Raw genomic sequence first — 24,832 nt, 5'->3', positions numbered from 1 at the left:
TGCCATTTCCTTCTCCAATTCATGAAAGTGAAAAGTGAAAGTGAAGTCGCTCAGTCGTGTCCGACTCTTAGCGACCCCATGGACTGCAGCCTACCAGGCTCCTCCGTCCATGGGATTTTCCAGGCAAGAGTACTGGAGTGGGGTGCCATTGCCTTCTCCGGTTCTTATCCTACCAAATACAAAAATATAGGAATGCCAGGAAACTCATAACCCAAATTGAGATAGTCAACATAGATGTGACAGAAATTTGTAATAAAAAATGAGCTAATTAGAGTCAACTTTAAGTTCAAATCAAGAGCACAATCTTCAAAAATTCTTTAAAATGTGCTTAATTAAATATGGTCAAGGAAATAATATTAAAGGCAAGAAAATCTGCCATTGAAACCTGAAACACCAGTATCTTGTAACTAAGTCTGGAGAAAGAGGCATCTATCAAAAAGAAGGGTGGGTGTCATTATTGGCATACAGAATTTACTGGGATTAAAAACATATAAAACCAACTAGCTTTCTTGAGAAACTTGTACTAGTCAAAGAGCTCAAGGGGATTAAACAGGTTTGTGATTGTTCAAGACAGGTTTTACCCCGATTCCCGTTTCTATAGGGAGGCAACAGCTCTCTCCATATTAGTTTATTCCAACAAAGATAATATATAGAAAAGGTCAGGCAGTAGGTGGGACCAGGAGAAAAGAGATGGATCAATGGAAAAACAACTATGGGGGAACATTGCTGGAACTTCATTACATTCATACAACAAGACTTTAGAATAATTATGGACAAATGACTACTGTATGCCTCCTACTTTACTCTTTCTTAATGGAAGCATTTATAGCAATTAGGTGAAAGTCAAATAACCTAATCCTAAATTTTGAGTCTTTTGCAAACCTTCCTAGTACAGGAATAAATATATTATATATGCTTTAAATGGAGGAAAATGACACTTGTAACCAAAGGTTAATCTATAACAAATTGTATTATTATTTCCAGTTATTTGTTACTTAATTGTAATAGGATTATATATCTCCCCCTAATATCATGTTGCTTCTATTAGCCATCTGTAAAAGGAATATTACTATTTTTTCCCTGTCCCATTGTCATAAGTTTCAGTCATGTGACTTGCTTTGACCAGTGAAATAGAAGAGGTGACAAAAGTCATTCTAATTAGAAACTTTAAGATCCATCTTGTCAGAGAAGGCAATGGCACCCCACCCCAGTACTCTTGCCTGGAAAATCCCATGGACGGAGGAGCCTGGTAGGCTACAGTCCATGGGGTCGCGAAGAGTCAGACATGACTAAGCGACTTTACTTTCACTTTTCACTTTCATGCATTGGAGAAGGAAATGGCAACCCACTCCAGTATTCTTGCCTGGAGAATCCCAGGGACAGAGGAGCCTGTTGGGCCGCCGTCTATGGGGTCGCACAAAGTTGGACATGACTGATGCGACTTAGCAGCAGCAGCAGCAGCAAGATCCATCTTGTGATCCTTCTAGCCCTTCTGCATTTCACTTCATGTCTCCTAAAAGAGCATGTCCAGATTCAGCTGGATCCTAGAATACAAAAAGACTCCCTGAAAGACGGCTGACTGAATAAAATTGGCATCACTTTCAACCCAGAGTATGAAAAAGTATTAGAGAGTCTATAATCTTTATATACTAGCAAATTGGAGAAATCTAACAATTTTAATCCCAAGCACACATAGTGCTTTTTATCCCTGATATATTTCTTAATCTATGAATCTTTATTGAACTTTAAATACTTTCAGATTAGAAGCTTCCATGGGGGACCATAAGTGTTCAGTAGTATTTCTTATATTTTCCTGAATGGTACATGACAGTGTATCCAGATCAATAAATGTCTGAAAAGACTCTGATGCTGGGAAGGATTGGGGACAGGAGGAGAAGGGGATGACAGAGGATGAGATGGCTGGATGGCATCACTGACTCGATGGACATGAGTCTGAGTGAACTCCAGGAGTTGGTGATGGACAGGGAGGCCTGGCGTGCTGCGATTCATGGGGTCTCAAAGAGTCGGACACGACTGAGCGACTGAACTGAACTGAACTGAAGGCTTCTGTGAAGTGCTTAAGAGTTTAGGACAAAACTAAGGTATCAAGTACACAATCTTAGAGTTAATGATCTCCTATTTAACACTCAGAGGAAGAGTAAAGTGTCAAAATGGGACTAATTTCCTAAAAGGATTGAGGAACAGTAATCAAGGATAGTATTCTAGGAGGCAACAAAACCATTTTTAAAGTAAATTGCAAATTGTTAAGATGAGTTCTAAGTAGGAAAAGTCAATAGACATTGGTAACATGCTGAGATTCTGTAGGAATGACATTGAGTCACTAAGAATTTTGTGAATAAAGCCTGCTGATTTAGGTCAACATTGAGAAACTACTGGGAAAAAAAAACACAATAAAGATGATAATCTTTAAAATCTTTATTCTTCCACTGCATGAGAACTGATCATCATAGTTGCCCACTTACAAGGAAGAAAGGAACTCAAAGATTAGCACTTGAATTTTCATCACACCTTTCTGAAACTGGTAATAAGGAATGTGTAATGTTTAGTCATCATAGAAACTGACTTATATATGCATGACAATTTCCCCAAAGTTGATAATTTACTAAAAAGTGGCTATTCCCAAAACATGTGAAGTAGTTATTTTTTTAATGCAAATTTATTTTGAAACACTGTGTATTGAGCAACAATACATTTTAACCTAAATTTTCCAATTCATATACTTCATACCATAACATAACATTTGCTAAGAAAACAAACAGAAAAATAGGTGTTTAGATAAAAGAAATTGGCAAAGTATTGAATATGTTGATAATTTATCTTTTAATTTAATGCTATCTTTCTTCCTATTAGAGCATGAGCCCTATCAGGCCAAGTGTTATGCCTTTTTTATTTATTTATTTTTTATGTTACAATACAGCACTATTTCTAGAACAGAGGGGGTTGCATGAAGTACATATAAACATATAATACATATGTATATACATATAGCAAATGCTGCATGACTGAATTGATGAACTTAAGAGTAAACAAAGCTCAATAATCTTGCCTTGATCACCCTTCTGTAAGTAAGATACACATATTAACCCAAGGAAGCTGCTTCTTCATTTTCTCTTTAACTGTTATTGAAGCATTGAACTTTAGAGTAGTGAGTATATTTTGAGGTATTTCCCTAATATATTTTGCTTCTATGAATAATTTTTTATGTGAGTTCAACTAGTATAATTATGACCACTCTTGAAATTCATATAGTAGAAAAGTGGGAGAAGTATAATTTAGCTCTTATGAAGTATTTATTAAAAAATACTGTACCAGGAACATAATACTAATGGGCCATGGCAGCTTGAATAATTCAATAGCATGACACTTTTTTAAGGTAGCACAAAAGTGGTTTCTAATATCCTATTTTTGTTTATTTCCAAGCTAATATATTTATTGTCTCCAGAGAAGGGAGAAACACCTGTGGAAGTTGGAAAATTTTTACTTACAAAAAAAAAAAAGAGAGAGAGATATTGCTCTGTCTTCCATAAAGTCCATAAAGGTCCATATGTTGAAATACTTTTATAAAGCAGGTCATAGGCAGAAGCATAGTGAATATTATAATGGTAGGTGACTGAGATAGCAGATATTGCAAGGCAGAACCAGAAAACATTGCTATGAAGCTCTGATGCAATGTACAATGCCTGCTAGTGTCTAAGCCTGAGCTAGTATTTTCCTTTTAATGGATCTAGTAAGTATCCTGTCCAATCTATTTCAAGTTAGAAATAGTTTTGCTAAAGAGAGATACTGTATAACAATGGAAAAACCAGGATTGGGAATAAAGACTTGGAGGTAGGAAGAAGGAACAGAACTAAAATTTGTTTAATAACTGGCCACATGTCAAGCACCATGACAAATGTTATCTAATTCAACTTAATTCCTCCCAATAACCTAGAGACAAATGTAGTTCACCTTAAAAAATAGGAAACAGGTTTGGAGAGATGATGGAAACTACCAGACATCACACAGCTGTCCTGTTGCTGTGCCAATAAATGCATGCCTGTCTTATGCCAGGTTCCAAACTCTTCCTGCTTCTGCAGCTAATGAGCTCCATGAACTTCTGTGAGTTACATTCCCGAGGTCTATACTCTGGTTTTCTCTTCTGTTATATTTAGATAATACTATTTATTGTTATATTACATTGTTGTAATAGTATTATGTATTTAGCTAATGGCTACTGACCTGGGGTTTCCCAGGTACCTCAATGGTAAAGAATCCATCGGCCAATGCAGGAACCATAGGAGATGCAGGTTCAATCCCTGGGTGGGGAAGATCCCCTGGAGGAGGAAATGGCAACCGACTCGAGTATTCTTGCCAGGTTAATCCCATGAACAGAGGAGCCTGGCAGGCTACAGTCTACGGGGTTGCAGAGTCAGACATGACAGAGCACACACACATGATGACAACTGACCTGGGAGCTTTAAGAATTGTTTTGATAATACTGAGATAAGGTATTTTTAACAAAGAGAAGCACTATGCAATGTAACTTATTTATAACTTTCAGTGAATTTACCCACAGTGGAAAGAGAGCCAGCATACTAACACACTTGGCTTCTCTGTCTCCTCACCTCTCATTTAGCACATGTGAAAACACAATCTGACTTGGCCATCATTTGCGGTAAAGCTAAAAAGTGATTCTATATCATTCTAGAATGTAAGAAGGGGGGAGGTTATTTTTTTCTTCTTTTTCTGAAATTCATAATTGCCATTCCTGTTGACTCATCTTCTAGCTTCAACTAGTAATTCACGTACATAAGCCCTTTGAAAATGTCCTATTTTGGATGTGACATGATTTTGTAACCTGATCAGTATCTTTTAAAGTAGTTTTATTTAGTCACGTAAATCTTAGGTTTTACAAACAGGTTCAGCCCTGGCATTAGAAAAACAGAAAATGTCTGAGAACATATAAGTAACTGCACAATTGTATGCTTGTTTGTTTGTTTTCCAGGCACTAAACTTTAATGTATGATAGCAACAAGATATACTTGCAATCTTTGGAAACAGATGAAAGATTAAATATATGGTTATTAAAATATCCACTTATTGTTCTCTAGGACAATATATTTTCCTGAATTTGGGCTTATTATGGTGATTAATGTGATAGTTAAGTACACTAAGTGGCAAAAAAAAAATGTACAAGTTCAGTAGGCAACATCTTGTATACATGAAATCTCAAGGAAAGCTTGCCATATAAAAACACACCCTTGCCCATAAATACATTTGGAAGTTCTTACTAATCTCAGAATAAAATAGCAAGTAGCACTGCTTTCCTGTGTACTCGCTGATACTAAGACAGGATATTTACTTATCAGGAGAGTTATTTTTCTTTCGGATATTTCAAAAATATTTCCTATTTCTTTTGGTTAAGTTGAAGTAAAGGAAATGTCCTAATTACTGTTGCATTCTTGGAGCTTTGATAAGTACTTAGTGGTTCAGGTTGATGTGACTGGGCTGTCTGCACTCATTTTCCTCTACTTTATTGTGATTGTAAGAAATATTTGTTTTTTTTGTCCATGATATCTGACACAAAGCACCTAACTCTTGGAATTTCCTAAGTGCTAGGAGCAATCAAGGTATTAACAGCTTCAGTTATGTTAATAAGGTGAATTTCAGAAAGCCCTGAAGGATGGGGGAGACAAACAAATGATGAGAAGATTGGAACTTTCAGTCCCACCCCTCCTGACCTCTAGGTATGGGTGAGGGGCTAGAGGTTGGATCAGCAGCCAATGGCCAGTGATGGAATCAACCATGCCTATGTAATGAAGTCTCTATAAAAACCCAAAAGGACTTTGTTCAGAGAGCTTCTGGATTGGTGAGCATGTAGAGATGTGGGGAGAATGGCACAAGAGAAAACGAATGGAAGCTCTGTGCCCTTTCCCACATCCCTGGCCCATGCATTTCTTCCAACAGGCTCGTCCTGAATTATATTCCTTTGTAATAACCAGTGATCCAGCAAGTATACTGTTTCTCTGAGTTCTGTGAGCTGCTCTGGCAAATTAATTGAATCCAAGGAGAGGGTACTGAAAACCTCTGATTTTTAGCTGGGTATCATAAGCATAGGTGATAACCTGGACTTGTGCCTAGAGGAAGAAGGAGGGCAGTCTTGTAGGTCTGTGCCCTTAACCTATGTCATCGGATGCTATCTCTGGGTAGACAGTGGCAGAATTGAGTTAAATTGTAGGACATCCAGCAGGTGGTCAGAACTTTGTTGTGGGTAGTGGGGGGGAACCTCCCCTGCATTGGAACTGGTACCAGAACCCCCTTTTAGGTATATATCCTAAAGTGAGTCTCATGCCTATGTGTAATAAGTACTTAGTCCTGTTATAGCCAAATGCTCTGGAAAACAAACTCAGTCAGAAGGACAGCGTGGATAGTGGAGTGCAGTTTATTACACCGGCAGGTCTGAGGAAGGTTTCCTCTTTAGTCAGGGACCCCGACTGACTTTTGTGAAAACCTTATATACCTTAAGTGTACATGCTCAAGCCCCCATCCCCAAATTCCTTAAACCTAGCCTGGAAAATGTTAAAGAGAGATACAATCAGGTTATAGCCATGATTCATAACTAGAAGGGTCAGTGGGTTATACTTTGTAGCCTACACCAGTGGGTGCCATAAAGATTACAAAGGTGATTGCCTACTGCTGCTGCCGCTGCTAAGTCACTTCAGTCATGTCCCACTCTGTGCGACCCCAGAGACGGCAGCCCACCAGGCCCCTCTGTCTCTGGGATTCTCCAGGCAAGAACACTGGAGTGGGTTGCCATTTCCTTCTCCAGTGCATGAAAGTGAAAAGTGAAAGTGAAATCGCTCAGTCGTGTCTGACTCTTCACGACCCCACGGACTGCAGCCTACCAGGCTCCTCCGTCCATGGGATTTTCCAGGCAAGAGTACTGGAGTGGGGTGCCATTGCCTTCTCCAGTGATTGACTACATAGGGGATTATTACATTCTTTCTGGCAATGGGAAATCTTGGTATGGAATCTGGTGTTTATCAGTCCGGGAGGCCTGTTCTGCCTTAGGTATGATATCTTCATGGCTACCAGGCACAGTCCAAATTTCACTGAAAAGGCAAGCAGGCGTATAGTCCAAAGTTCACTGTGAATGTAAAGTGGAGTATCCTTCTTTTTCAGGATGGAGTCAGCTTGGCCTGTTCCTTTCCTCCTTCAGTCCCAGAGAAATTAGTCACAGTCCCTTTCAAGATTCTCTTGATATTCCGATTTCTGATGATGCATGAGTTTGAAGGCCCAGGTTAGGTGCTACTTAAATACCATTCATAGAATCATAGAATTTTAGATTCTTAGGGAATTATATAAACATCACCTTGTCTATCAATGCGTCAAAGTTTAATGTTTCCCATACTCCCTTTGGGATTTCCCCTTTATCCCTGAATCGTCTTTACCACTGTGTACAAATATTTTTTGATAAATTATTTATTTTAAATGAATGAATATATATATACATAATTAAAATAACTATATCAAAGATATAATAAAATTTTAACTCACTTAAGATAAATCAACATTAAAATAAACTATATATGTATATAAAATTAAACTAGTTTATATATATATATGTATATATACCTATATACATATACAAACTCTGTAAGTCATCTTTGTTGTAGCAGTAGGATATTCACACTTCAAATAGTAATTTTCTTGAAAACTACTCAGTGATTTTCTCGAAAACCTCTCATCCTGTCCTCCATAGTAGGACATCTCTGAGAACAAATAGAAGCAAATACCTGTATCCCTATAGGATTTATTTATTGATCATAGGTCTATGAGGCTAAATAGAGGAGGTTAAATATTTCTTCCAGGTAATATCTTTTAAATATAGATTTAAATGGAGTCTTAGAAAATTATAAGATTGTTTAAAACAAATTCATTTGTGGGTAAGCTATGAAAAGGTATACTCAAGTAAACATAAAAGCATTGTCTCTAGCCAGGGATCAAAGATCAAGCTGATTGGTGACAGAATTGGTCACAGAGTGGCATAGCTTTTGGAATGAATAACTAAAGTTTGGTATCACACTCAGTAAGAAAGCCTTGATAACTTTTACAACACTGTAAAAAGAGTACATTTTTTGCAAAATGCTACTCATGAGCTAGTCTCATAAACAAGGAACATGTTTAAGATCTCAGATCTTTTTCTTTCCTTCCTATTTCAGTCCCTATTCCAAAATATCTTTTTTCTAATTATGATTATTATTATTTTTTAAGAAATGGCACTTACAGAACAATGGCTCCTGGCCAGTTAGGCTCATTTCAGATGGACAGATTTTCAGCACATTCACTTCACACTGTAACTTTTTTCTTCCTAAGCTTGCAATGAAGATGTCTACTGAAGAGCCTGTGAATAAGCCTGCAGTGATGTGAGGGTCTAGGATGAGAGAATCTATAGACCCTTACCTCTATAGCTACAATCTTGACAGGCCTCTCTTGCAACACTTTCCTGCATGTTCACTATCCTTCAAAATCCTTCATCCTCTAAGCCTATCAAATGCATGAATACACATACTTATTAAGTTGACTATAGATATAAAAATACAATTTCATAAATTTCATAAAAAGATCAATTTTCTTGGAATCTTCATTCATAAAGAATCAACATCAAAAGGCCTCTATATTACCTAATGTTGGTGACAGATGCTTAGTAATGGTTTCATATGTCTCCACTTATCCTTGTTTATTATAAGTCTGTAATTCAGATTCCATAGTTGTATTCTTATTTAAACACAAACGCACAGGCATGCACATAACAATAGAGCATAATGGCAATGAATGCTTGCCCAGTGTATGTGAACCACACAATTGTCATGGTTGCTTGGCAACCACTGACAGGTACCGTATACTGGAGAGCAAGGGATACAAAGCAATGAGTGAAAGACTTATCATCTGCTCTGATTTCAGATGGAAGGGAACTGTCTTAAAAGCAAAAATGACTCCTTTGGATTATAAAAGACAAACAGAAGGAAAAAAAATTTATTTGCCTGTTTTTTTTAAGTTAAGCTAAATAAACAGATGTATTGTTACAGGATAGTAAGTTGTTTCATGAAGAAATAGCTGATTATTGGTCAATAGGAAAGATGGATGTACCCAACAAATTAGCTGTTGAGTGTACTCTCATTGTGGTAAGGTGAACTTCTGATACTGCTTTGCATACATATCTATTTTCCTTCTTATTCCCAGATCAAAGAAATTCTTATTAGAGTTGAATTTTTAGCGTGGATCTTTTAAATGGGCTTCCCTGGTAGGGGGATGGGCTCAGCGGTTAAGAATCCGCCTGCAGTGCAGGAGTCACAGGTTTCATCCCTGAGTTAGGAGGATCCCCTGGAGGAGGGCATGGCAGCCCACCCCAGTATTCTTGCCTGGAGAATCCCATAGACAGAGGAATCTGGCAGGCTGCAGTTCATAGGGTCGCAAAGAGTCGGACATGACTGAAGCAACTTTGCACACTGCACACACACACCCTGGTGGCTCAGCTGGTAAGGAATTTGCCTGCAATGCGGGAGACCTGGGTTCGATCCCTGGATTGGAAAGATTCCCTGGAGAAGAGAAAGGCTATCCACTCCAGTATTCTGGCCTGGAGAAATTCATGGACTGTATAGTCCATGGGGTCTCAAAGAGTCAGACGTGACTGAGCGACTTTCACTTTCGCTTTCAAATGTCAGTCAAAGGAAAAACTTGCTTCTTTAAAACACTGCATTTTTCTCTCCACAGTGTCTATCATATAGTTGGCTAATATTTTAAATACGGGCTTCCCTTGTAGCTCAGATAACAAAGAATCTGCCTGTAATGAAAGTGATCTGGGTTTAGTCCCTGGGTTGGGAAGATCCCCTGGAGAAGGGAATGGCAACCCACTCCAGTATTCTTGCCTAGAGAATTCCATGGACAGAGCTTGGGGTTGCAAAGAGTCAGACACAACTAACTAACATACACACAAGTATGTTAAACCTAGATTCTAAAGGAAATGAGCATAGATTCAGTCATTACTCTTGGTAAAAATTCTTAGTTTTGTCTTCCCTGAGTCACAAAATTTAACATCTTACTGATGTGGCTATTTTCCATAACATGCATTGATATCTCCACTCATACTTTTTGTACCTTTTAGTTTCAGAATATGTGTTTCCTCCCAAATAGTCACCTTTTGTTCTTCGGGTAAGATAAGTCAAATATATCTTACTCAGACCTCTATAGAAAAATAATTTTGTTTTTTTCAAACATGCTACTATCAAATGTTGGCTTTCCTGGTAGCTCAGCTGGTAAAGAATCTGTCTGCAATGCAGGAGACCTGGGTTCAATCCCTGGGTTGGGGTTTTTAGACAGGGATATTTGTAGACAGGATGGTCTCTGAGGAGCTGATGGGTAAGTATCAATAGAAACCTGAAATATGTGAAGGAGAGAATTGTGCCAGGAGTTTTGAGCATTCCAGAGAGAAGGAGCAGCCAGGCATTGAGGTCCTAGTCCAGGGACCAACCTTGAGAGGTGGAACAGCAGCGGAAGTCACTGTGGCTGGAGTATATGTATACAGGGAAAGAGGGCATGTGAAGCAGAAGTGTGAAGTGTAGGGATAAGTGGTGGGCTATAGAGCTGGGAAATGGAAGTGTGAAGCTCCTGTGTCCACAGGACTGAATCTTGTAGGTGGGGCTCACCAGCGCCCAGAGGTTTTGGCCTTGCCACGGGCAGTTGAACTGCAAGCCTGACATCTGGCAGCCTGCCTTAGTGCTAGCCCTGCCACTCAAGTTTACTCCAGCTTCCCTGCACATCATCTCAATTAATCTTGAAAATCAGTGCTCTAACGTTTAACTTTTTTAGAAGCAGATGAAAAGTGTGTTTGATGATGATACAGTTTTTAACAGCTTTATTGAGTTCACATACCAGTAGCTTTTAGCATAGAGTTATGCACGCTTCCCTGGTGGCTCAGATGGTGAAGAGTCTGCCTGCAATGCGGGAGACTCAGGTTCAATCCGTGGGTCAGAAAAATCCCTTAGAGGAGGAATTGGCAACCCACTCCAGGATTCTTGCCTGGGAAATCCCATGGACAGAGGAGCCTGGTGGACTACAGTCCATGGGTCACACAGAGTCGGACACAACTGAGTGACTTAACACCACACTGATGAATGTTACCAGAGATATGAAACAAGATATCTGAGTAAATTTCATACCTAACATCCTCAAACTGTATATATATATATATCAAAATTAAAATGCTTATACATTTGAAATTTTTAGTCCCATTACTGATATTTTAAATTACCATCATAATTCTTTCAGTTGTAGGAAATATCATGAGTTACATTTTAAAAAACAATTAATGCATATATATGGAATTTAGAAAGATGGTAATGACAACCCTGTATGCGAGACAGCAAAAGAGACACAGATATATAGAACAGTCTTTTGGACTCTGTGGGAGAGGGAGGGGGAGGATGATTTGGAAGAATGGCATTAAAACATGTACAATATCATATAAGAAACGAATCGCCAGTCTAGGTTCGATGCAGGATACAGGAAGCTTGGGGCTGGTGCACTGGGATGACCCAGAGGGATGGTATGGGGAAGGAGGTGGGAGGGGGGTTCAGGATGGGGAACACATGTACACTCGTGTTGGATGCATGTTGATGTATGGCAAAACCAATACAATATTGCAAAGTAAAAAAAAAATAAAAATAACAAAAAAATTAAAAAAAAAAAACAATTAGGTAAAGCAGATGAAAAAGCCAATGAAAGAGCAAACTTTACATGTGCTGCCTTGGGTCTAAGAGAAGTGGAGATTAAACTGATGGAGAGAGGCAGTAATCTTTTCCTTATTCTCCAATTCCTATTGGCTTTCCCATGATAAGTTAGAGAAAACAGATGATTCTAAAAGATGCTTTCATTTAACAAACATTAAGTATTTCCTACCTCTTAGTACTAACTTCCTTTTCTAAATAAGAAAGCAGGACCATAGATAGGTTAAATATTTTGACCATAAGAAAATGCTGGCCAATGATAGTGCACAGAAAAAATGAAGTCTCTCAATCTGAAACCTATTTAATCTCTGAACTCATTGCCTCTTGGGATCCTTTAGCTCACCTGAGTGTTCAGTTAAAGGGGTCACAATATCTCTCTGTGATACCAGCTACCTGACCATAAGATGGGCTTTCTGGTGGCTCAGATGGTAAAGAATCTGCCTGCAATACAGGAGACACTAGTTTGATCCCTGGGTTGGGAAGATCCCCTGGAGAAGGGAATGGCTACCCACTCCAGTACTCTTGCCTGGGGAATCCCCTGGACCGAAGACCCTGGCAAATTACAGTCCATGGGGTTGCAAAGAGTCAGACACAACTGCAACTAATGCTTCTTTTTTTTTTTTAACCATCATATACTATAGGAAACTAAAATTACCAGTTCCAACATTCATGAGACATTTCTGGGAATTAATCTGCATTTACAACCCACATTTGTGAGTTCACCTACAGTGTAATGAGCTGACCTTACCTCTTCATCATGGTCATCATGGTCAACAAAAGAGTCCAAAACGCAGTACTTGGATGCAATCTCAAAAACAACAGAATGATCTCTGTTCGTTTCCAAGGCAAATCATTCAATATCACAGTAATCCAAGTCTATGCCCCAACCAGTAACGCTGAAGAAGCTGAAGTTGAACGGTTCTATGAAGACCTACAAGACCTTTTAGAACTAACACCCAAAAAAGATGTCCTTTTCATTATAGGGGACTGGAATGCAAAAGTAGGAAGTCAAGAAACACCTGGAGTAACAGGCAAATTTGGCCTTGGAATACAGAATGAAGCAGGGCAAAGACTAATAGAGTTTTGCCAAGAAAATGCACTGGTCATAACAAACACCGTCTTCCAACAACACAAGAGAAGACTCTATACATGGACATCACCAGATGGTCAACACCAAAATCAGACTGATTATATTCTTTGCAGCCAAAGATGGAGAAGCTCTATACAGTCGGCAAAAACAAGACCAGGAGCTGACTGTGGCTCAGACCATGAACTCCTTATTGCCAAATTAGACTTAAATTGAAGAAAGTAGGGAAAACCACTAGGCCATTCAGGTATGAGCTAAATCAAATCCCTTATGATTATACTGTGGAAGTGAGAAATAGATTTAAGGGCCTAGATCAGATAGATAGTGTGCCTGATGAACTATGGAATGAGGTTCGTGACATTGTACAGGAGACAGGGATCAAGGCCATCCCCATGGAAAAGAAAGGCAAAAAAGCAAAATGGCTGTCTGGGGAGGCCTTATAAATAGCTGTGAAAAGAAGAGAAGCAAAAAGCAAAGGAAAAAAGGAAAGATATAAACATCTGAATGCAGAGTTCCAAAGAATAGTAAGAAGAGCTAAGAAAGCCTTCTTCAGCGATCAATGCAAAGAAATAGAGGAAAACAACAGATTGGGAAAGACTAGGGATCTCTTCAAGAAAATCAGAGATACCAAAGGAACATTTCACGCAAAGATGAGCTCGATAAAGAACAGAAATGGTATGGACCTAACAGAAGCAGAAGATATTAAGAAGAGATGGCAAGAATACACAGAAGAACTGTACAAAAAAGATCTTCATGACCCAGATAATCACGATGGTGTGATCACTCATCTAGAGCCAGATATCCTGGAATGTGAAGTTAAGTGGGCCTTAGAAAGCATTAATATGAACAAAGCTAGTGGAGGTGATGGAATTCCAGTTGAGCTATTCCAAATCCTGAAAGATGATGCTGTGAAAGTGCTGCACTCAATTGCCAGCAAATTTGGAAAACTCAGCAGTGGCCACAGGACTGGAAAAGGTCAGTTTTCATTCCAATCCCAAAGAAAGGCAATGCCAAAGAATGCTCAAACTATCGCACAATTGCACTCATCTCACACGCTAGTAAAGTAATGCTCAAAATTCTCCAAGCCAGGCTTCAGAAACATGTGAACTGTGAACTTCCTGATGTTCAAGCTGGTTTTAGAAAAGGCAGAGGAACCAGAGATCAAATTGCCAACATCCGCTGGGTCATGGAAAAAGCAAGAGAGTTCCAGAAAGGCATCTATTTCTGCTTTATTGACTATGCCAAAGCCTTTGCCTGTGTGGATCACAATAAACTGTGGAAAATTCTGAAAGAGATGGGAATACCAGACCGCCTGACCTGCCTCTTGAGAAATTTGTATGCAGGTCAGGAAGCAACAGTTAGAACTGGACATGGAACAAGAGACTGGTTCCAAATAGGAAAAGGAGTTCTTCAAGGCTGTATATTGTCACTGTGCTTATTTAGCTTATATACAGAGTACATCATGAGAAACGCTGGACTGGAAGAAACACAAGCTGGAATCAAGATTGCGGGGAGAAATATCAATAACCTCAGATATGCAGATGACACCACCCTTATGGCAGGAAGTGAAGAGGAACTAAAAAGCCTCTTGATGAAAGTAAAAGTGGAGAGTGAAAAAGTTGGCTTAAAGCTCAACATTCAGAAAACGAAGATCATGTCATCCAGTCCCATCATTTCATGGGAAATAGATGGGGAAACAGTGGAAACAGTGTCAGACTTTCTTTTTTGGGGCTCCAAAATCACTGCAGATGGTGACTGCAGCCATGAAATTAAAAGACGCTTACTCCTTGGAGGGAAAGTTATGACCAACCTAGATAGCATATTCAAAAGCAGAGACATTACTTTACCAACAAAGATTCGTCTAGTCAAGGCTATGGTTTTTCCTGTGGTCATGTATGGATGTGAGAGTTGGACTGTGAAGAAGGCTGAGCACCGAAGAATTGATGCTTTTGAACTGTGGTGCTGGAGAAGACTCTTGAGAGTCCCTTGGACTGCAAGGAGATCCAACCAGTCCATTCTGAAGGACATCAACCCTGGGATTTCTTTGGAAGGAATGATGCTAAAGCTGAAACTCCAGTACTTTGGCCACCTCATGCGAAAAGTTGACTCATTGGAAAAGACCCTAATGCTGGGAGGGATTGGGGGCAAGAGGAGAAGGGGACGACAGAGGATGAGATGGCTGGATGGAATCACTGACTCAATGGACATGAGTCTGAGTGAACTCCAGGAGTTGGTGATGGACAGGGAGGCCTGGCGTGCTGTGATTCATGGGGTCGCAAAGAGTCAGACATGACTGAGCGACTGATCTGATCTACCTCTTCAAACTTTCCACTTTTGCTGCTTTCTTTCTTTTTTTTTTTTTCCTTTTTTTCATTTCTATGTTCCATTGGAAAGATTTGTCTTGACCATTGCCCATTGGACAACTTAACCTAGAAGAGTTTGAACCCTTAGTCATCCAGTCACTATTCAAATTTTCTTGACCATCTCACCAAAAAAGCTATAATTTAAGCAGGTGTAAATTCTAGAAATTTCAGTCCTTTTAAAAATGTTGAACTTCTCAGTAGTACACTTTTTAAAAAAACTTTATAGAATATACCAAATCATTAACATTGTTATGGAAGGATAGCAGGAGATGCTTTAAGAAATCAAGTTTACAGTAACCCCCACTCCTTATCTGCAGGGGATACTTTCCAAGACCCCCAGATGCTTGATACCTTGGATAATACTAAACTCCTTATACACTATTTCTTTTTCCTATGCATACACACTTGTGATAAAGTTTAATTTATAAATCAGGCACAGTAATAAACTAACAACAATAATAATATAGAACAATTAAAACAATATAAAGTATTAAAAGTTATGTAAATGTCATGTACCTCTCACTCTCTTAAAATATCATACTGTACAAATTTAATGCCTTTTCCATCTTACCTAAGCACTTACCACACACAGTGGCCATAACTATTGTAGTTTGAGGTGCAGCAGCAAATGCAATTTTTTTCCTTCTTTACAATTTCTTGGGTATAAGATTTATTATTGTAGAACTTAGCAACTTCAGCATTTTACTTCTTTATTAAGTCAGTATCTTTCACCATTTCACTTAAAGGAAGGACTTAATGGCTTCTCTTTGGCATATCAAATTGCCAGCATCACTACTCTTATCCTTTGGGGCCATTATTAAGTAAAATAAGGATGACTTAAACATAAGCATTGTGATACCATGGCCGCTGATCTGATAACCTAGAGACTACTAAGTGACTAATAAGGAGGATGCATTGGGCAAAGGGATGGTTCATGTCCCCGGTTGGATGCAGCAGGACAGTGCAAGATTGCATCACTGCTACTCAAAATGATCTGCAATTTAAATGTATGAATTATTTCTTTCTAGAATTTTCCAGTAATATTTTCAGACCACAGTTGACCATGGGTAACTGAAACTTTGGAAAGCAAAGCTGTGGGTAAGTGCTATTGGTTTACTGCATCTGATGTAGGTGGCTGAAAGTTCCTCAAGGGGAACTGAAGTTCTCAGTCCAAAGTTTTCCCTTTACACATTTATGTTATCAGACTTAAAGAGATGAAACTGTTCCCAGAACAGTGTGAATTATTTTATTTTGAAATTTTACTAATACTTTAATAAGGGAAAAATGAATAGTTCCATTTAACATTAAGAATTTTACCTTTCGGTTTTTAACTATAAACAGAATTCTATGTAATTTCCTGGAGAATGCTAGTTAAAAGAAAATCCTCTACCTGTAAAATTGTGAGGGAAGCTACTTGAAATAAAGGCAGAGAAATTAATAGAGATGATTAGTTTTTGCTTATATTAATCAGCAGTGATTGGTGGTGTTTTTTTCCTCAAAAAAGTAAAGCAAGGATTTATGTACACAAAAGTACACTCTCAAAGGGAGACCAGACAAGCAAGCAAGCAGTTGCCCTGAGTTTTCTTAGCAAGGTGGTTATGTAGGGCATACAGATGAAGGGGTGGAATATTCACTGAGGAATGCAGGGTTGAGGGTTGTATTCCCGGATTTTCATCCCAGCTTCACCTTTGATTGCTGTTTCTTGATACACAATATTAAAATCAAGAGAAATTAATTTATGTTTAGATCATAGGCAATGATATATATATATACATATATATAATATCTTTAAGTGAATAAACATTAAGGAATTCATATTTTCAACTTCAAAACTCAATCTAGATCTTGTCATAAAATTTGATATGTATTTGATAGCATTATCAGAAAAAAAAGAACATCTTGATCTGTCTATAAATGTGGCTTAAGAAAAGAAATAGGGCATTGATATAGGAGTTGCAATAGTTTTTTTTCATTGATTCCCAAGTAAAGTAAGAGCTATTAAAATTAAAAGTAAAATATTGAGAGGTGACAGAAAATCATCCATAATTTAAATAAAAAATTGAAATTCTATTACAATGAAAACAAATATTAGTTATATTAATATATTCAGTTCAGTTCAGTCGCTCAGTCATGTCTGACTCTTTGCGACCCCATGAACCGCAGCACGTCAGGCCTTCCTGTCCAGCAAATCCCGGAGTCCACCCAAACCCATGTCCATTGAGTCGGATGCCATCCAACCATCTCATCCTCTGTTGTCTCCTTATTCTCCTGCCCTCAATCTTTCCCAGCATCAGGGTCTTTTCAAATGAGTCAGCTCTTTGCATCAGGTGGCCAAGTATTGGAGTTTCAGCTTCAACATCAGTCCTTCCAATGAACACCCAGGACTGATCTCCTGTAGGATGGACTGGTTGGATCTCCTTGCAGTGCAGGGGACTCTCAAGTGTCTTCAACACCACAGTTCAAAAGCATCAATTCTTCGGTGCTCAGCTTTCTTCACAGTCCAATTCTCACATCCATACATGACCACTGGAAAAACCATAGCCTTGACTAGACAGACCTTTGTTGACAAAGTAATGTCTCTGCTTTTTAATATGCTGTCTAAGTTGGTCCTAACTTTACTTCCAAGGAGTAAGCGTCTTTTAATTTCATGGCTGCAGTCACCATCTGCAGTGATTTTGGAGCCCAGAAAAGTAAAGTCAGCCACTGTTTCCACGGCTTCCCCATCTATTTGCCATGAAGTGATGGGACCAGGTGCCATGATCTTAGTTTTCTGAATGTTGAGTTTTAAGAGTAGTTCCCTTCAAATACTCAGTAATAAAACTTACAGTAAGTAAGGACTGATATTCTCTCACAAGTTTCTATCTGTCATAGGAATGCATTTCACAAATCAGTCTTCTGGATAATGCTCAGCATGGATGTTAGCAGTTATTTATACTTCACATATTAGAATTCCTTTGGAGAACCAACTCACATGAAGGCCACAGTACATTAATGCCTAGTGTGCATGCTTAGTTGCTTGGTTGTGTCTGACTCTGTGACCCCGTGGACTGTAGTCCACCAGTCTCCTCTATCCATGGAATTCTCCAGGAAAGAATACTGGAGTGGGTAGCCATTCCCTTCTCCAGGGGATCTTCCCAACTCAGGGACCAAACTAGTGTCTCCTATATTGCAGGCAGATTCTTTACCACCTGAGCCACCAAGGAAGCCTGAATGATGCCTATTAGCCTAAGAAATTGTTCAAACTTCTGGTTATCCATTGGCTGCCCTCGGTTGGCCTTTCCTTATCTGAATGCCTGCATCTCTCTCTACCTTCTAAATGGCCTCTTGATGACTGGGAACTCACTTATCTATATAGAGACCACTCACATGACCAGTATTTGCTAGCTAAGACCTGTGATTCCCCTGATTAATTTCTTGCAATTGATCTCCACTTACAATAGTCAGTTCACCTATAGAAACATGCTGCTTCTACACCTTAAACTGTGACTTCTGCCATGATGTAGAAACTTCTGGACTGTATAAATACCATACCTCTCCCACTTAGTAGAACTACTCCATGGGTCAGATCTACTCCATTGTTTCTTCTTTTTTTTCTTCCTAGTTAAGAGTCTTTTATTTCTTTCATTACTTATATTGTTGTGCATCAAACAAAATTTATAACTGGTCTATGAGTTCAGAGTCTTGGAATGTCTTTATACATCTCTATTAATGCCAATGTATTAAAATTGTCATTAAGTGTGCTAGGCACTTTTCATACACACACACTTTTTTAAACCTTACAACTGATTGAGATTAGTGCAAATATTCATTTTTATCATATGAGGACACCAAAGCACAGAGTTTATAGACATTCTATAAGCCAGCATAGTAAGAAATTGATGGTCAGGATTTAAATATAGGTGTTTTGACTTCTGAGTCTAAACTCATATGCACTATATTTCAATAGCTTTTCAAAGTAAGTTTTTAACAGGGTTACTAATCTAGTAATTCAGAGAATGTGATAGTGTAGTCTATCTAGAATTCAATATAGCATTTGATGATATGCCATGGAAATATTTTTCATCTCTTTTTGAAATGGAGAAGCATGATGGGCTGAATACTTATTTAATCAAGTAGATTTGTACCTGGTTTTAGGATTAAAGGATCAATGCTAATCTGGAGGGAAATGTTCTGTTATGCCATAAAATTCATTTCAATCTCAACAGTTAAGCATATTTATTAACGACTTATGTTTACATATGCAAAACACAATGATCAGACTTACAGATGAGATGAAACTGGAAGAAAGAGTAAATGCTTTGAATTTCTGTACCAAAAATATCTTGATAGACTGCAGCAAAGGGCTGAATATTAAAAGATAACATTAAACCAGGAAAAAAAACCTAAGATTTTGTACTTTCCTTAGATGTTCAAAGCAGCTAAGCATAAGTTTACATATTGGAGGTGTGGACAAGTAGCAGCATCCACGGAAATGGTTTAGAGACATCACATCAACAAATCAGGCCCATGTGAATCGCCAATTTGCTATGTGAAAGTGAAAGTCACTCAGTCATGTCTGACTCTTTGTGACCTCATGAACTGTAGCCTGCCAGGCTCCTATGTCCATGGAATTCTCCAAGCCAGAATACTGAAATGAGTAGCTGTTCCCTTCTCCAGGGCATTGTCCCAACCCAGGGATCAAATGCAGATCTCCCACACTGCAGGTGAATTCTTTACCATCTGAGCTATCAGATAATCTGAGTATGAGTATGGAGAAAATAGGACAGTACTATGAAAGAAAGGCTAATGCCGCACTGCTCAGTTCTCATCAAACCATAGATTTGCTTTTTTTTTTTTTTTTTTTTACTGTTTATCAATAACTACACTTGAATGACAGTGTGAATACCATGGGCATATTTTTTTGGGTAAACCAAAATTTGGTGAAGGATGTCATGTAACATGAGAGTGCCTGAAGAAGGTATAGATGTTTGCATGATAGAGAAATGGAAATATGTTTGAACTTAAATATTAAAAACTCTTTTTTTCTGAAAAATGTATTTTACAAATATTCTAGTCTCCCAAGAGTTACCTTGGGGGGAAAAGTATGGAAGCAAAATCATAAGACAAGTTTATGAACAGAAAGAAGTATCTTGAAATATTCAGAGCTAAGAAACACCTTATGAACATCCAAGCATAAGACTTTCTCTATAGTTATAGAGGGATTTAAGGGTAAACTGTGGTGTTGGATTTTATGCTAATGAAGATTCCCTTCAAACTATGAAAAGTTAAAGTTATTTCCCTTGCCACCCTTTTGTTTGTCTGTTTCTAAAAATTGAGGTCAGAAAGGAAGGTTTCTCCTTAGAAGAAAAGCTATGACAAACTCAGATAGCATATAACAAAGCAGAGACATCACTTTACCCACAAAAGTCTGTAGAGTCAAACCTATGGTTTTTCCAGTAGTCATATATGGATATGAGAGTTAGACCCTAAAGAAGGCTGAGCACTAAAGAACTGATGCTTTCAGTGGTGCCGGAGAAGACTCTTGAGAGTACCTTGGACAGCAACAAGATCAAACTGTTCAATCCTAAAGGAAATCAACCCTGAATATTCACTGGAAGGACAAATGCTGAAGCTGAAGCTCCAATACTTTGGCCACCTGATGAGAAGAGCCAACTCACTGGAAAAAACCCTGATGCTGGGAAAGATTGAGGGCAGGAAGAGAAGGGGATGAAATGGTTAGATGGCATCTTTGACTCACTGGACATGATTCTGAGCAAACTCAGGGAGACAGTGAAGGACAGGGAAGTCTGGCATGCTACAATTCATGGGGTCGCAAAGAGTTGGACACTACTGAGCGACTAAACAACAGGGAAGGTGCTAGAGAAAAAAGATGGCTGTTAGTAAATCTATAGCAACTCAACACCATGGACAGCACAGGCCTTTGAAGCAGACCTGGACTCCTTGGGGAACAGCAGCCTCTGCCTGCATGAAACTTTTATATTCCAGTGTGTCTTCTGTTCTCTGCCTCCTATACACTTAAGTCTTAGTTCAATTTTTAAAGATATATTTTTTTAAATGTAGCTCTTTAACTTCTATGACAGAAACAGGGACCCCACTATTCCTCTGTACATCATTACATTCCTTGACAAATATTGTCCCTATGCTAGAAAAATATTTAAAGTAGTGTAGGGGGATTGACCATTTCAGTGGTTCACACTGACTCTTTTAATATGACTCCAAAGATAACTTTTTTTTTTTCTTTTTTATTAAATGCAGGGTCTTCTCAGTTGCTGGAGCAGAGTGCTGCATGCTTACACTAAAAATATCTTAGAGTAGATCTGCACTGACTTCCACTGTTCTGTCTTTCAAAGAATCTTATCTTCTTTCTCTGAAAACTGGCTAAAAGATAGAGGTAAACAAAGGAAGGGCATTACCATCACATAAGTCCCTACTTAAGTTCTAAACTATGAGTCCCTCTTTCCCATTTACTATGGCATTTGGTCCTCATACCAGTTTGGGAGAGTAGGTGTGGCTAGCTAATTTCACAGATAAGGAAATGGAGAGAAGTTCAGCTATGAAGAGAGGCTGACTCCAAGGCACAGAGTACAGACTGGTGTTAGAAAGAGTTGGCATCCATAATTGTACCCTCTTATTTTCTCCCCACTGAGGAGGGTGGAAATACACAGACAAGAAATGAGTGAGCTCTCACAGTTCTAGTCCTTAATTGCACAAATCTACTCCCTGTAAAGATGTGCCATTTTTAGGCACAAGAATACAAACAACCCCAAAACAATTAGCATTAGGCCGCAGGGATTCTGGGAAAGTAGCACCATAGGAATAAAAAGGAAGTCTTCAGGCTTTTTTTGGCACTCCATGTTAAGAACTGTGAAAATACAAGTTTTCAGAACTTCTGAAATAGTTGCATAACTTTTGATATCAATTTTACCACAATTCATGTTTTCTGGAAAAGAAGAAACCTAGTGAAAACACAGAAAACATATATGCCAGGTTTTTAAACTTTGGCCACTAAAACCTTAGAACAGAGTCTTATCTACTTATGACATGTTCTACTTTTTGTAGACTCCAGGTTGAAAAGATCAGAGTCTAACTAAACGTAATGCTTCAATCATATATGAGCCTGAGAAAAATAAAAGAAAAAAATATATTGTTTTAATGATGGTATTAGGTTGATGCAAAAGTAATTGTGATTTTGAATTGTTGAAATTTGCCATTTAATATTAGAATACATTCTTAAATATATGTGGTTATTTTATACATCATTTTAATATGCATTTCTCACTTTATGTTTTTCTGCTAATGACTTAGTACTTGCTATTTATCTTTATTTTACACTAGGGAAATGATGTTAGATAAAAAGCAAATTCGAGCGGTTTTCTTATTCTCCTTCAAAGTGGGTCATAAAGCAGCAGAAACAACTTGCAACATCAACACATTCCACCCAGGAACTGCTAACAAACGTACAGTTCAGTGGTGATTCAAAAACTTTTGCAAGAGATTAGACCTTTAAAGATGAGAGTGCAGTGGCCGGCCACCAGAAGTTGACAATGATCAATTGAGAGCAATCATCGAAGTTGATCCTCTTGCAACTGCACAAGAAATAAGAACTCATTGTCAACCATCCTATGGTCATTCAGCATTTGAAGCAAATTGGAAAGGTGAAAAAGCTGGATAAATGGGTGCCTCATGAATTGACTGCAAATCAAAAAAATTGTCATTTTGAAGTTTCATCTTTTATTTTTATTGAGCTTCCCTGTAGGAGACATGCATTCAATCCCTGGGTCAGGAAGATCCCTGGAGGAGGGACTGGCAACCTACCCCAGTATTCTTGCCTGGAGAAGCCCATGGACAGAGGAGCCTGGTGGGCTACAGTCTATGGGGTCTCAAAGAGTCAGACAGACTGAGAAATTAACACTTCTCTTACTCTAGGCAACAAAAAGAAATCATTTCCTGATAGCCAAATTGTGACATAGGATGAAAAGTGGATTTTATACGACAACAGCTGATAATCAGCTTAGTGGTTGGACCAAAAAGAAGCTCCAAAGCACTTCCCAAAGCCAAACTTGCACCAAAAAAAGGTCATGGTCACCATTTGGTGGTTTACGGCCTGTCTGATCCACCACAGCTTTCTGAATCCCAGCTAAATCATTACATGAGAAGTATGCTCAGCAAATTGATGCAATGCACCAAAAACAGTAACACCTGCAGCTGCATTGGTCAACATAGTGGGCCCAATTCTTTTCCACAACACCTAACCACACTTCACACAACCAACACTTCAAATCAAAAGTTGAACAAGTTGGGCAACAAAATTTTGCCTCATCCACCATTTTCACCCGACTCTCGCCAACCAACTACCCCTTAAGCATCTCGACAGCTTTTTGCAGGGAAAACGTCTCCACAATGAGCAGGAGGCAGAAAATGATTTCCAAGAGCTCATTGAATCCCTAGGCACAGATTTCTACACCATGAGGCTAAACAAACTTATTTCTTATTGGCGAAAGTGTGTTGATTGTTAGTTTTTATTTTGATTAATAAAGATGTGTTTGAGCCTAGTTATAATGATTCAAAATTCAGTCCCAAACCACAATTACATTTGCACCAACCTAATACATCTACATGAAAATGATAAAGAATCTTGAAATGGAAAAGATTTCCCACTTTGAAACTCAAGTTACTGTTTTACTTCTTTGGAAATAAAAAATATTTACTTAAAGGAAAGCAGTAATATGTCCAATGTTGCATAAAATCCCTTTGGACTTGATTCTCTTTCTTTCTGAAGAACCATATATTTCTTTGCTGCTCTAAGTTCCTTTTGAATAAGTTACAGCTTTATCAGACAAAAGGACAACCACCAGATAATTTCTATATTCTGTACAAGGCATAGCTTCATAGTCTATATATGTGCAAAAATACTGCCTATAACTGTAGAGTTTCTGCATAAAAGAGAGGTCAATCACGACCACCCACTATGGCCATTGACCATGTTGGGCAATTAACTGAGATCCTGTGTTCTTGCATGGAACAAGGGAGCTGGACTAGCTCTTTTGCAGACATTTATCAGGCCTGACATCTTATGTGACCTCATGTTTTCTCTGACAGTACTTTTGGTGCAACTATTCAGGACATATGATGCCAGAGAACTCCCAAAACATAACCAAATGCCATCCTTTCTCTCCATTTTGTGAAACAGAATATGATACACTTTCCTTAGTTTACAAAGGTACTTGACTTTTATTTTATATAATAGAACTTAAAGCAACCCTTTCACATAAAAAGAACATAGTGAATATTTCTTGAACAAACAAATGAGTCAATGAATTCATAATAGTAGTTCATTTTGGACCATGAATTCCTGTCAACATTTCAACTACCAAACTACTGTTTTCTAAGCTCACACTTATATCATTATCAATACTAACATTTTAAAAATGATACCCATCTAACAATGTTTTATGAGACTTCCCTTGAATCAGTATAATTTAGATAAACGAAGTTTCAATGAGTGTCATTATATGCCTCTGCCTGGTTCTAGATGTGGGGACAATGGAATTGGGAAGAAATAGTATCTGCCCTCAAAAATTTCACAGTCAAGTCAG

The sequence above is a fragment of the Bubalus bubalis genome, chromosome 3 (genome assembly GCF_019923935.1).
Source record: "Bubalus bubalis isolate 160015118507 breed Murrah chromosome 3, NDDB_SH_1, whole genome shotgun sequence".
In the NCBI taxonomy this organism is placed as follows: Eukaryota; Metazoa; Chordata; class Mammalia; order Artiodactyla; family Bovidae; genus Bubalus; species Bubalus bubalis.
Note: the sequence above shows the minus strand (reverse complement) of the source record.